We start from the raw sequence: 12500 nt of genomic DNA, 5'->3' as shown, positions 1-12500 counted from the left end.
CCAATCAGTCAGCCAGCCAATCAGTCAGCCAGTCAGTCAGCCAGTCAGTCAGCCAGCCAATCAGTCAGCCAGTCAGCCAGCCAGTCAGCCAGCCAGTCAGCCAATCAGTCAGCCAGTCAGCCAGCAAGCCAGTCAGCCAGCCAGCCAGCCAGTCAGTCAGTCAGCCAGTCAGTCAATCAGTCAGCTAGTCAGTCAGTCAGTCAGTCAGCCAGCCAATCTGCCAGTCAGCCAGCCAGCCAGTCAGCCAGCCAATCAGTCAGCCAGTCAATCAGTCAGCCAGCCAGCCAGCCAGTCAGCCAGCCAGCCAGCCAGCCAGCCAGCCAGCCAGCCAGCCAGCCAGCCAGCCAGTCAGCCAGCCAGCCAGCCAGCCAGCCAGCCAGCCAGTCAGTCAGTCAGCCAGCCAGCCAGCCAGTCAGCCAGCCAGCCAGTCAGTCAGTCAGGGCAGAAAGCTGCTCGACACAGAGACAATAGAAATAGACTGTTCTGTCCCGTTTTGCTTTACAGTCCTGCAATGACCTGGTCTTCACACACACGCTGCCCTATAATCACATTGCAGTATAATGACATTATATTGACCAATTCCTTACATCCCCCAAGTGAATGAGAATCGAGATCAGTAGATACAGGATCTTATTGTCTGTACGTTGGTTCATTCTAGGGATCAGACTACATATTTTAGTCAAGACAAGTCTAGTTTTTTTTCATACAGGGGAGAAGGGGCAAAAGTTGGGTGAAGGCCACAATTGAAAAGAGGTTACTTGCTGTGTGGACGTGCTACAGGCTACTGTTTAATCTCCCTGCTGTGTGTGACGTGCTACAGGCTACTGTTTAATCTCCCTGCTGTGTGTGACGTGCTACAGGCTACTGTTTAATCTCCCTGCTGTGTGTGACATGCTACAGGCTACTGTTTAATCTCCCTGCTGTGTGACGTGCTACAGGCTACTGTTTAATCTCCCTGCTGTGTGTGACATGCTACAGGCTACTGTTTAATCTCCCTGCTGTGTGACGTGCTACAGGCTACTGTTTAATCTCCCTGCTGTGTGTGACATGCTACAGGCTACTGTTTAATCTCCCTGCTGTGTGACGTGCTACAGGCTACTGTTTAATCTCCCTGCTGTGTGTGACGTGCTACAGGCTACTGTTTAATCTCCCTGCTGTGTGTGACGTGCTACAGGCTACTGTTTAATCTCCCTGCTGTGTGTGACGTGCTACAGGCTACTGTTTAATCTCCCTGCTGTGTGTGACGTGCTACAGGCTACTGTTTAATCTCCCTGCTGTGTGTGACGTGCTACAGGCTACTGTTTAATCTCCCTGCTGTGTGTGACGTGCTACAGGCTACTGTTTAATCTCCCTGCTGTGTGTGACATGCTACAGGCTACTGTTTAAACTCCCTGCTCTGTGGATGTGCTACAGGCTACTGTTTAAACTCCCTGCTGTGTGGATGTGCTTAATTAAACTGTAGAAAGTCAGAGAGAGACGTTGTAAAATCCATGTACACAAACAACAAGTGTGTAGTTAAAATTGGCCACAAATACACATTTCTTTCCACAGGGTCGAGGGGTGAGACAGGGATGCAGCTTGAGCCCAACCCTCTTCAACATGTATATCAACAAATTGGTGAGGGGAACTAGAACAGTCGGCAGCACCTGGGCTCAACCTACTAGAATCCAGTCTACTGTTGGCTGATCATCTGGTGCTTCTGTCCCCAACCAAGGAGGGCCACAACAGCAGCACCTAGATCTTCTGTCCGACCTGGGCCCTGTTAGACCTGGGCCCTGACCCTGACAGACCTGGGCCCTGACCCTGACAGACCAGGGCCCTGACAGACCAGGGCTCTGACAGACCCTGGGCCCTGACCTGACAGACCCGGGCCCTGACAGACCCGGGCCCTGACAGACCCGGGCCTGCCCTGACCCTGACAGACCCGGGCCCTGACCCTGACAGACCCGGGCCCTGACAGACCCGTGAAGAACAAACACCATTGTAAAAACAACCCATATTTATGTTTATTTATGTTCCCTTTTGTACTTTTACTATTGGCACATCGTTATAACACTGTATAGACATAATATGACATTTGAAATGTCTTTATTCCTTTGGAACTTTTGTGGAGTGTAATGTTTACTGTTAATTTTATTTTGTTTATTTCACTTTTGTTTGTCTATTTCACTTGCATTGGCAATGTAAACATACGTTTCCATGCCAATAAAGCCCCTTGAATTGAGAGACAGCTAGAAAAAGAGAGAGGAGAGAGAGAGAGACAAACTGAGGAGGAGAGAAGGACCTCTACAAAGGAAACTAAGGCTCCAAAGTCTCCAACCAAACCGACAAAAGAAGAAGAGTGCATTTCTGATCTTCAGTGAAGCAAGAGAAGCCTCCTCTCTCTGAAGACTCTCAGACCAATTGACATGAAGTTTCAAAGAATGTCTGTGATGATTGAGGGAGATGTGCATGACAGCTTCCCAAAAGGCACCCTATTCCCTATGGACCCTGGACAAAAGTAGTGCACTACATGGTGAATTGGGTGCCATAGGGCCCCTGGTACAAAAGTAGTGCACTACATAGGGAATAGGGTGCCATAGGGTCCTGGTACAAAAGCAGTGACCTACATAGGGAATAGGGTGCCATAGGGCCCTGGTCCAAAAGTAGTGCACTACATAGGGAATAGGGCCCTGGTCAAAAGCAGTGACCTACATAGGGAATAGGGTGCCATAGGGCCCTGGTCCAAAAGTAGTGCACTACATAGGGAATAGGGCCCTGGTCAAAAGCAGTGACCTACATAGGGAATAGGGTGCCATAGGGCCCTGGTCCAAAAGTAGTGCACTACATAGGGAATAGGGCCCTGGTCAAAAGCAGTGACCTACATAGGGAATAGGGTGCCATAGGGCCCTGGTACAAAAGTTGTGACCTACATAGGGAATAGGGTGCTATTGGGGAGGCAGTCCTTATTAAGTGACGACCTTCCTCCCCCTATGGTTCCCCTATGGCCAGACGCGGCTTGACAAATCACCACATTTGTAATATTGAACAAGCTTCCCACAACATTCTGGGAACGTTGCTTGGCTTTGAAACATTCTCAGCCCATTTAAGGAATTTGACCCAAAAAAAAAAATTATATATATATATCTATATTTTGTTTGAAATTTCATTACTTTAACACAGTGGTTGGTTGATCGGGATCGACTGATCGATCTCCAAGGCTTTCCTAGTCAATCACCAAACATTTATGTAAAAAGAAGACAACAGTAAAAGATGTGGGTTCCTATTTTTTGTTGCTGTTGGCAGTAGGTACAGCAGCTCTAGAGACGGGAAGGCTGAAACTAATTGCAAAAAAAAATCACTGAAGTTGGGAGACCTATATCTCCATCACTAACTTTAAACATCAGCTATCTGAGCAGCTAACCGATCGCAGCAGCTGTACATAGCCCATCTGTAAATAGCCCACCCAACTACCTCATCCCCATAATGTTTTTATTTACTTTTTTGCACACCAGTATCTCTACGTGCACATCCTCATCTGCACATCTATCACTCCAGTGTTAATTTGCTACATTCTAATTACTTTGCTACTATTGGCCTATTTATTGCCTTACCTCCTTACTCCATTTGCACACACTGTATACAGATTGGTCTATTGTGTTATTGACTGTATGTTTGTTTATTCCATGTTTAACTCTGTGTTGTTCTTTGTGTCGCACTGTTTTGCTTTATCTTGGTCAGGTCGCAGTTGTAAATGAAAACTTGTTCTCAAATGGCCTCCATGGTTAAATAAAGGTGAAATAAATAATAAAGACAAAGTTTTCCCATTTTGAACCATTTCATGTGTCTGAAGATAGAATTCTGCATACCCGGCATTCCCAAAGAGCAAATCAAGTGCACCTATAGACCTGCCAATCAGATAGCTCAGATCTCCGTGCAGTTTCCGCTGAGCTATAGACCGTTAAAAAAAAAAAAAGCCTCAAATGTAAAATCGATACTGTGAGATTTACAAACTTTTAAAACAATTTGTGTATTTTTTATTATTTTATATGTGTATATATATATATATATATATATATATATATATATAAAAAAATGTGACAGGTTAAAAAATATATATATATATTTTAAACCTGTCACATCTGTGAATGTGGAATGTGTTTTGTTGGTTGATTGAAAAAACACGAAAACTTAATAAAACTTTAAATTGAAAAAAAAAAACATGACTAGACAGAGACTCACCAAATATAGCAAAGAGCTGCTGTTTTTTATCATTAAAAGGTTTTAAGTTGTTATTCAGCACTTTCTCCCTACTTCCACTCACCGCTACAACTGCAACTGCAAAGAATGAGTAAAGCAAAGTGTTTCCGATAAGCCTTGTTATTATTAGCGGCTTTCGTCATTAATAGGGGGATAGTTCACTTTCTCTGGTCACATGAGCAACATGAAATAATGTAGTGCGGCTTCAGTTTCCGTTGGAAGACCGTGTCGCCTTTTCTCAGCGGAGGGAGGTGCAAGGCCAGGGAGTTGGGTGACAGGAAGCCTCACCGTTGCTCCTTCCCTCCCCTCAGACTGACCATCAGATGATTTATATATAAATATATATATAAATAAGAGGTCGTCCGATTAATTAGGCCGATTTCAAGTTTTCATAACAATCGGTAATCAGCATTTTTTGGACTCCACGAGGAGACTGCGTGGCAGGCTGACTACCTGTTATGCGAGTGCAGCAAGGAGCCACGGTAAGGATGCTAGCTAGCATTAAACGTATCTTGTAAAAAAACAAGCAATCTTAACATAATCACTAGTTAGACTAGTAATATCATCAACCATGTGTAGTTATCTAGCTTGTCATGCGTTGCATATTATCGATGCGGTGCCATATCTTCGAATCACAGCCTACCTCGCCAAACGGGTGATTTAACAAGCGCATTCGCGAAAAAAGCACATCAACTCCTTTCTTAAAATCAACACACAAGTATATATTTTTAAACCTGCATATTTAGTTAATATTGCCTGCTAACATGAATTTCTTTTAACTAGGGAAATTGTGTCATTTCTCTTGCGTTCTGTGCAACAGAGTCAGGGTATATGCAGCAGTTTGGGCCGCCTGGCTCGGTCGACCTCTAATATATGTAATTGAAGTCGGAAGTTCACATATACTTAGGTTGGAGTCATTAAAACTTGTTTTTCAAACACTCTATACACTCTATAACAAACTATAATTTTTGCAAGTCGGTTAGGACACATACTTTGTGCATGACACAAGTCATTTTTCCAACAATTGTTTACAGACAGATTATTTCAATTATAATTCACTGTATCACAATTCCAGTGGGTCAGAAGTTTACATACACTAAGTTGACTGTGCCTTTAAACAGCTTGGAAAATTCCAGAAAATTATGTCATGGCTTTAGAAGCTTCTAACATAATTTCAGTCAATTGAGGTGTACCTGTGGATGTATTTCAAGGCCTACCTTCAAACTCAGTGCCTCTTTGCTTGACATCATCATAGGAAAATAAAAAAAAATAAAAATAGGAAAATCAAAAGAAAAAAAAATTGTAGTCTGGTTCATCCTTGGGAGCAATTTCTAAATGCCTGAAGGTATCCCGTTCATCTGTACAAACAATAGTATGCAAGTATAAACACCATGGGACCACGCAGCCGTCATACTGCTCAGGATGGAGAAGCATTCTGTCTCCTAGAGATGAATGTACTTTGGTGTGAAAAGTGCAAATCAATAACAGAACAACAGCAAAGGACCCTGTGAAGATGCTGGAGGAAACAGGTACAAAACGATCTATATCCACAGTAAAACGAGTCCTATATCGACATAACCTGAAAGGCCACTCTGCAAGGAAGAAGCCACTGCTCCAAAACCACCATAAAATAGACAGACTACGGTTTGCAACTGCACATGGGGACAAAGATCGTGCTTTCTGAGAAATGTCCTCTGGTCTGATGGAACATAAATAGAACTGTTTGGCCATAATGACCATCGTTATGTTTGGAGGAAAAAGGGGAGGCTTGCAAGCTGAAGAACCACCCTCCTAACCGTGAAGCATGGGGGTGGCAGCATCATGTTGTGGGGGTGCTTTGCTGCAGGAGGGACTGGTGCACTTCACAAAATTCATAGGAAAATTAGGTGATATATTAAAGCAACATCTCAAGACATCAGTCAGGAAGTTAAAGCTTGGTCGCAAATGGGTCTTCCAAATGGACAATGACCCCAAGCATACTTCCAAAGTTGTGACAAAATGGCTTAAGAACAACAAAGTCAAGGTATTGGAGTGGCCATCACAAAGCCCTGACCTCAATCCCATAGGAAATGTGTGATCAGAACTGAAAAAGCGTGTGCGAGCAAGGAGGCCTACAAACCCAACTCAGTTACACCAGCTCTGTCAGGAGGAATGGGCCAAAATTCACCCAACATATTGTTGGAAGCTTGTGAAGGCAATGCTACCAAATACTAATTGAGTGTATGTAAACTTCTGACCCACTGGGAATGTGATGAAAGAAAGAAATATATACCGTTTATATTTACAGTATATCACAAACACAAACACTAACGAGTCACATGACACCGGGAGGGAAAATGGCTAATTGGGCCCAATCTGGACATTTTCACTTAGGGGTGCACTCACTTTTGTTGCCAGCGGTTTAGACATTAATGGCTGTGTGTTGAGTTATTTTGAGGGGACAGCAAATTTACACTGTTATACAAGCTGTACACTCACTACTTTACATTGTAGCAAAGTGTCATTTCTTCAGTGTTGTCACATGAAAAGATATACTCAAATCTTTACAAAATGTACTCACTTTTGTGATATACTGTATATACACTGAACAAAATATAAACGCAACATGTAATGCGTTGGTCCCATGTTTCATGAGCTGAAATAAAAATATAAATAATAAAAATATCCCCAAAATGCTCCATACCCACAAAAACAGCTTATTTCTCTCAAATGTTGTGCACAAATTTGTTTACATCCCTGTTAGTGGGCATTTCTCCTTTGCCAAGATAATCCATCCACCTGACAGGTGTGGCCTATAAAGAAGCTGACTAAACAGCATAATAATTACACAGGTGCACCTTGTGCTGGGGACAAAATTTGAACACTAAAAAGTGCAGTTTACCACAGATGTCTCAAGTTTTGAGGGAGTGTGCACTGGCACGCTGACTGCAGGAATGTCCACCAGAGCAGTTTTTCACAGAATTTAAAATGTTCATTTCTCTACCATAAGCCACCTCCAACATCGTTTTAAAGAATTTGGCAGAATGTCCAACCGGCCTCACAACCCAGACCAGGTATACCAGTACCAGCCCAGAACCTCCACATCCGGCTTCTCTCACCTGCTGCATTATCAGAGTACAGCCACCCAGACAGCTGATGAAACTGTGGGTTTGCACAACCGAAGAGTTTCTGCACAAACGGTCAGCAACCGTCTGAGAAAGACCATCACCGTGCTCGTCATCCTCACCAGGTTCTTCACCACAGTTCGGAGTCGAACCAATTTAAGTGGGCAAACGCATGAAGAAATGTGACTGTTCCTGGTGCAAAAACAATGTCCTATATCCCAGAGCTGAGTAAATGACATTACTAAGCTGCTCCTGAATGGACTACGTCAGGACATGGACATTGATTCTATCGTAGTCCATGTGGGTTCTAATGACATTACGAAGGGCAGCTCTGAACAGTTGAAACTGGATTTCAAAGAGCTTATTGACTCTCTGCTAGACACTAATAAAATACCCATCATATCTGGCCCTGTGCCCTTCTCTGAATCGTGGCACTGAACGCTTTAGCCAGATTATTTATCTTCACAACTGGCTGTGTGATTACTGCAGCTCAATGGGTGTAACTTTTGTTGACTACTATTTCGATACCTTTGAAAACAGGTTTCATAAGACGGATGGGATCCACCCAAATCCTATAGGATCCTGGATCCTTTCACAGCGTTATAAGGCTGCATTGAGACAATGACTTATCAATGATCCGAGCCCAGCTCAGTTAATCCTCTACCATTGTGTCGCTGAGTTGATATAATGCTAAAGCAAATGTACATTATCCCAGGGGCGTTGGAAGACACAATGTAAGTAACCTAATTTATGTGTGCCCTGAATACCTCTGCTGATCCTACAGATATTGTATGCAGTAATCATGTGCATACTGAACCAGATTATACTGTTAACACTGAGGATGTAGGCCCTAGTAGGAAGTCCACTAACATAAATCATTTGAGAACATCTACTTCTGCTAAGCTTCCCAGTAAAGCAATGAAAACAAGCAAGCATCCCAGAAAAGTGCTCAAAACAGCCCACGTTTACATATGTGGCTTATGAAACAAGTTTAATGAAATGAATGAAACAGATGACATTCATATTCTAACTCTCTGAAACCCACTTAGACAATATATTTGATTAGATCATGGTAGCAACAAGGTTATAACATTGACAGAAAATACAGAAATACCAAAGGTGGAGGTGCTGCTGTTTATATTCAGAACCACATTCCTGTAAAGCTTAGAGACGATCTCATGTTAAATACTGTTGAAGTAATATGGCTACAGGTTCATCTGCCTCACCTAAAGCCCATTCTGGTGGGAAGCTGCTATAGACCACCAAGTTCTAACAGTCAGTATCTGGATAATATGTGTGAAATGCTGGATGATATATGTGATTTCAACAGAAAGGTATATTTTCTGGTTGATTTAAACATTGACTGGCTTTCATCAAGCTGCCCACTAAAGAAAAAGCTTCAAACTGTAACCAGTGCCTGCAACCTGGTTCAGATTATCAAGTCAACCTACCAGGGTAGTTACAAACAGTACAGGAATGAAATCATCAACATGTATTGATCACATCTTTACTAATGCTGAAAATACATCAGATGTAGTGATCACAATATAGTAGCCATATCTAGGAAAACCAAAAATCAAAAGGCTGGGCCTAATATAGTGTATAAGAGGTCAGGCTGGGCCTAATATAGTGTATAAGAGGTCAGGCTGAGCCTAATATAGTGTATAAGAGGTCAGGCTGGGCCTAATATAGTGTATAAGAGGTCAGGCTGGGCCTAATATAGTGTATAAGAGGTCAGGCTGGGCCTAATATAGTGTATAAGAGGTCAGGCTGGGCCTAATATAGTGTATAAGAGGTCAGGCTGGGCCTAATATAGTGTATAAAGAGGTCAGGCTGGGCCTAATATAGTGTATAAGAGGTCAGGCTGGGCCTAATATAGTGTATAAGAGGTCAGGCTGGGCCTAATATAGTGTATAAGAGGTCATACAATATGTTTTGTAGTGATTCCTATGATGTAGATGTGAAGAATATTTGTTGGTCCGTGGTGTGTAATGAGAAGCAAACAGACGCTGCACTTGACACATTTATGAAACTACTTATCCCAGTGACTAAGAAGCACGCAACCATTAAGAAAATGACTGTAAAAACTGTTAAATCCTTGTTGTTTGATGAGGAATTGAAAAATGGTATGGTTGAGAGGGATGAAGCAATAGGAATGACAAGTAAGTCTGGCTGCACAACCGATTGGCAAACGTATTGCAAATTGATAAATCATGTGACTAAACTGAATTAAATAAAAAGTAGAAGAAACTACGCTATGAAACAAATATAAATTACAGAAATAATGATTGTAAAAAGCTTTGGGAGCACCTTAAATATCAATGTGGTTTAAAAAAAAAAAAGCTAACTCAGCTCGTTCACTACAAACCCACTGATATCGCCAACTACTTTAATGATTCTTTAATTGGCAAGATTGGCAAGACTCGAAATCATTAGTCACCTTAATAATGCTTACACATCTTACATTACTCATCTCATATGTACAGTATATACTGTATTTTATACCATCTATTGCACCTTGCCTATGCCATTCGGCCATCGCTCATCCATATACTTCTATGTACATGTTCTCATTCACCCCTTTAGATTTGTGTGTATAAGGTAGTTGTTGTGGAAAATGTTAGATTACTTGTTAGATATTACTGCACTGTCGGAACTAGAAGCACAAGCATTTCGCTACAATCGCACTAACATCTGCTAACCAATCAAATTTGATTTTGATTAGCAAACATAGGCATGACATGCCAGCAACAAACGCTGACACTACACATCCAAGTATATCTGACCAAATTATGGAAGACAAGAATTGTAATTTTGAATTACGTAAAGTGAGTGTGGAAGAGGTGAAAAAATGATTGTTGTCTATCAACAATGACAAGACACCGGGGTCTGACAATCTGGATAGAAAATTACTGAGGATAATAGTGTATGATATTGCCACATCTTCAATTTAAGCCTACTAGAAAGTGTGTGCCCTCAGGCCTGGAGGGAAGCTAAAGTAATCCAGCTACCTAAGAATAGTAAAGCCCCCTTTACTGGCTCAAATAGCCAACCAATCAGTCTGTTACCAACGCTTAGTAAAGTTTTGTAAAAGAATGAGGTGTTTGACCAGATATATATATTATATGATATATATATGATATTTTAGAGTAAACAAATTGACAACAGACTTTCAGCATGCTTATAGAAAAGGACATTCAACAAGCACAGCACTTACACAAATGACTGATGCTTAGCTGAGAAATCGATGAGCAAAAGATTGTGGGAGCTGTTTTGTTAGACTTCAGTGCGGCTTTTGAGATTATCGATCGTAGTCTGCTGTTGGAAAACGTGTGTATGTGTTATGACTTTACACCCCCTATTGTGGATAAAAAGTTACAAAACACACGGTGTTGTTTAATGGAAGCCTCTCAAATACAGTGGGGCAAAAAAGTATTTAGTCAGCCACCAATTGTGCAAGTTCTCCCACTTAAAAAGACGAGAGAGGGCTATAATTTTCATCATAGGTAACACTTCAACTATGACAGACAAAATGAGAAAAAATCCAGAAAATCACATCGTACGATTTTTAATGAATTTATTTGCAAATTATGGTGGAGAATAAGTATTTGGTCAATAACAAAGTTTATAATATATAATAAGTATTTGGTCACGCTCCTCCTGCTCGGCGGCTCCAGAGACCCGACTACCAACTGTCTGTCATATTGCGCGCAGGGAAGTAAGATCAAAAGCATAGACAAGAAAAATACATGTTGAGAACCAATAATTGAGCACATGGCGCAAGAATGACCGCTATTAATTGATTGTTGAATGTTATGATGGACACAGCTTTGTCAAACCAAAACATACAAACATACAGCCTCTGCTCAACAAACTCAAACTCGAGAACATTTGCGAATGTCTGTGCTTTACCACCTTGCCTGGCTACCCAGAGTACTTCCTCCGGCCAAACGCGACACCATGCACGTTTTTTTCCCTCTGCAATGGAAAGTATGTAGCGAACGACAGAGCAGAGGAAGAGTCGTCAGGCTACTTACCACCCTCATGGCAGACCAGCATTATGCCAAGAGTCGTTCACAATCTAGTCTGGTTGTGGCCACAACTAGACCTCATTTCAAATGTATTAAGATTTGTCTGCCTTCAATCGACAAAAGTACATGTTTACAAAGTCTCAAGTCACAAATGATAGCTCCAATAACCCTTCTATGGTGAACTAAAGGTTTGTAGAATCATGACTCTTTCGAGTTTTCAGTTCATCGTTCGTCGGTAGCGGTTCTAGTTCTGGGCAACACTAACTCAAATGAATCAAAATTTTAAAAAAATTTGACTTAACGACTCGAAAAGATTCAAAATCAGCCAAACTTCCAATCACTACAAATAACCTATTATCTGCAGAAAACGTTTTCAGAACCTCCCTGCAATGTGAAAAAAATAGCTGTTCCCAGAACAGGCGATTTTTGTTTGTTTTATCAGTCAGGAAACGTACGGCTTCGTTCCCACAACCAATGTAAAACGAAAAACATACATTCCCACAACTTCCAAGGAACCCAATGTGCTAGCTGGGTTACTGTTCTCCTCCAATAAGAGGCGATACATCACTATTGGAGAGTCCAGATCGGAGGACATTTCAGTCCCACAGGGGTCAGTCCCACAGGGGTCAGTCCCACAGGGGTCAGTCCCACAGGGGTCAGTCCCACAGGGGTCAGTGCTGGGGCCTACTCTGTTTTTAACCGACATGCTCCCTCTCAGACACATACAGTGCCTTGCGAAAGTATTCGGCCCCCTTGAACTTTGCGACCTTTTGCCACATTTCAGGCTTCAAAAATAAAGATATAAAACTGTATTTTTTTGTGAAGAATCAACAACAAGTGGGACACAATCATGAAGTCGAACGACATTTATTGGATTTCAAACTTTTTTAACAAATCAAAAACTGAAAAATTGGGCGTGCAAAATTATTCAGCCCCTTTACTTTCAGTGCAGCAAACTCTCTCCAGAAGTTCAGTGAGGATCTCTGAATGATCCAATGTTGACCTAAATGACTAATGATGATAAATACAATCCACCTGTGTGTAATCAAGTCTCCGTATAAAGGCACCTGCACTGTGATAGTCTCAGAGGTCCTTTAAAAGCACAGAGAGCATCAAGAAGAACAAG

General features: G+C 41.9%; 1 protein-coding gene across 1 annotated transcript in view; it reads right to left on the bottom strand.

Annotated features, from left to right (window-relative positions):
- The window catches only part of LOC112262500 (WD repeat and FYVE domain-containing protein 3-like), a 66363-nt gene that overhangs the window by 20516 nt on the left and 33347 nt on the right, over positions 1–12500 (bottom strand). The gene's annotated exons all lie outside the window — the stretch shown is intronic.

The sequence above is a fragment of the Oncorhynchus tshawytscha genome, linkage group LG12 (assembly GCF_018296145.1).
Source record: "Oncorhynchus tshawytscha isolate Ot180627B linkage group LG12, Otsh_v2.0, whole genome shotgun sequence".
NCBI lineage: Eukaryota > Metazoa > Chordata > Actinopteri > Salmoniformes > Salmonidae > Oncorhynchus > Oncorhynchus tshawytscha.
This window is presented reverse-complemented; position numbering and strand designations above follow the sequence as displayed.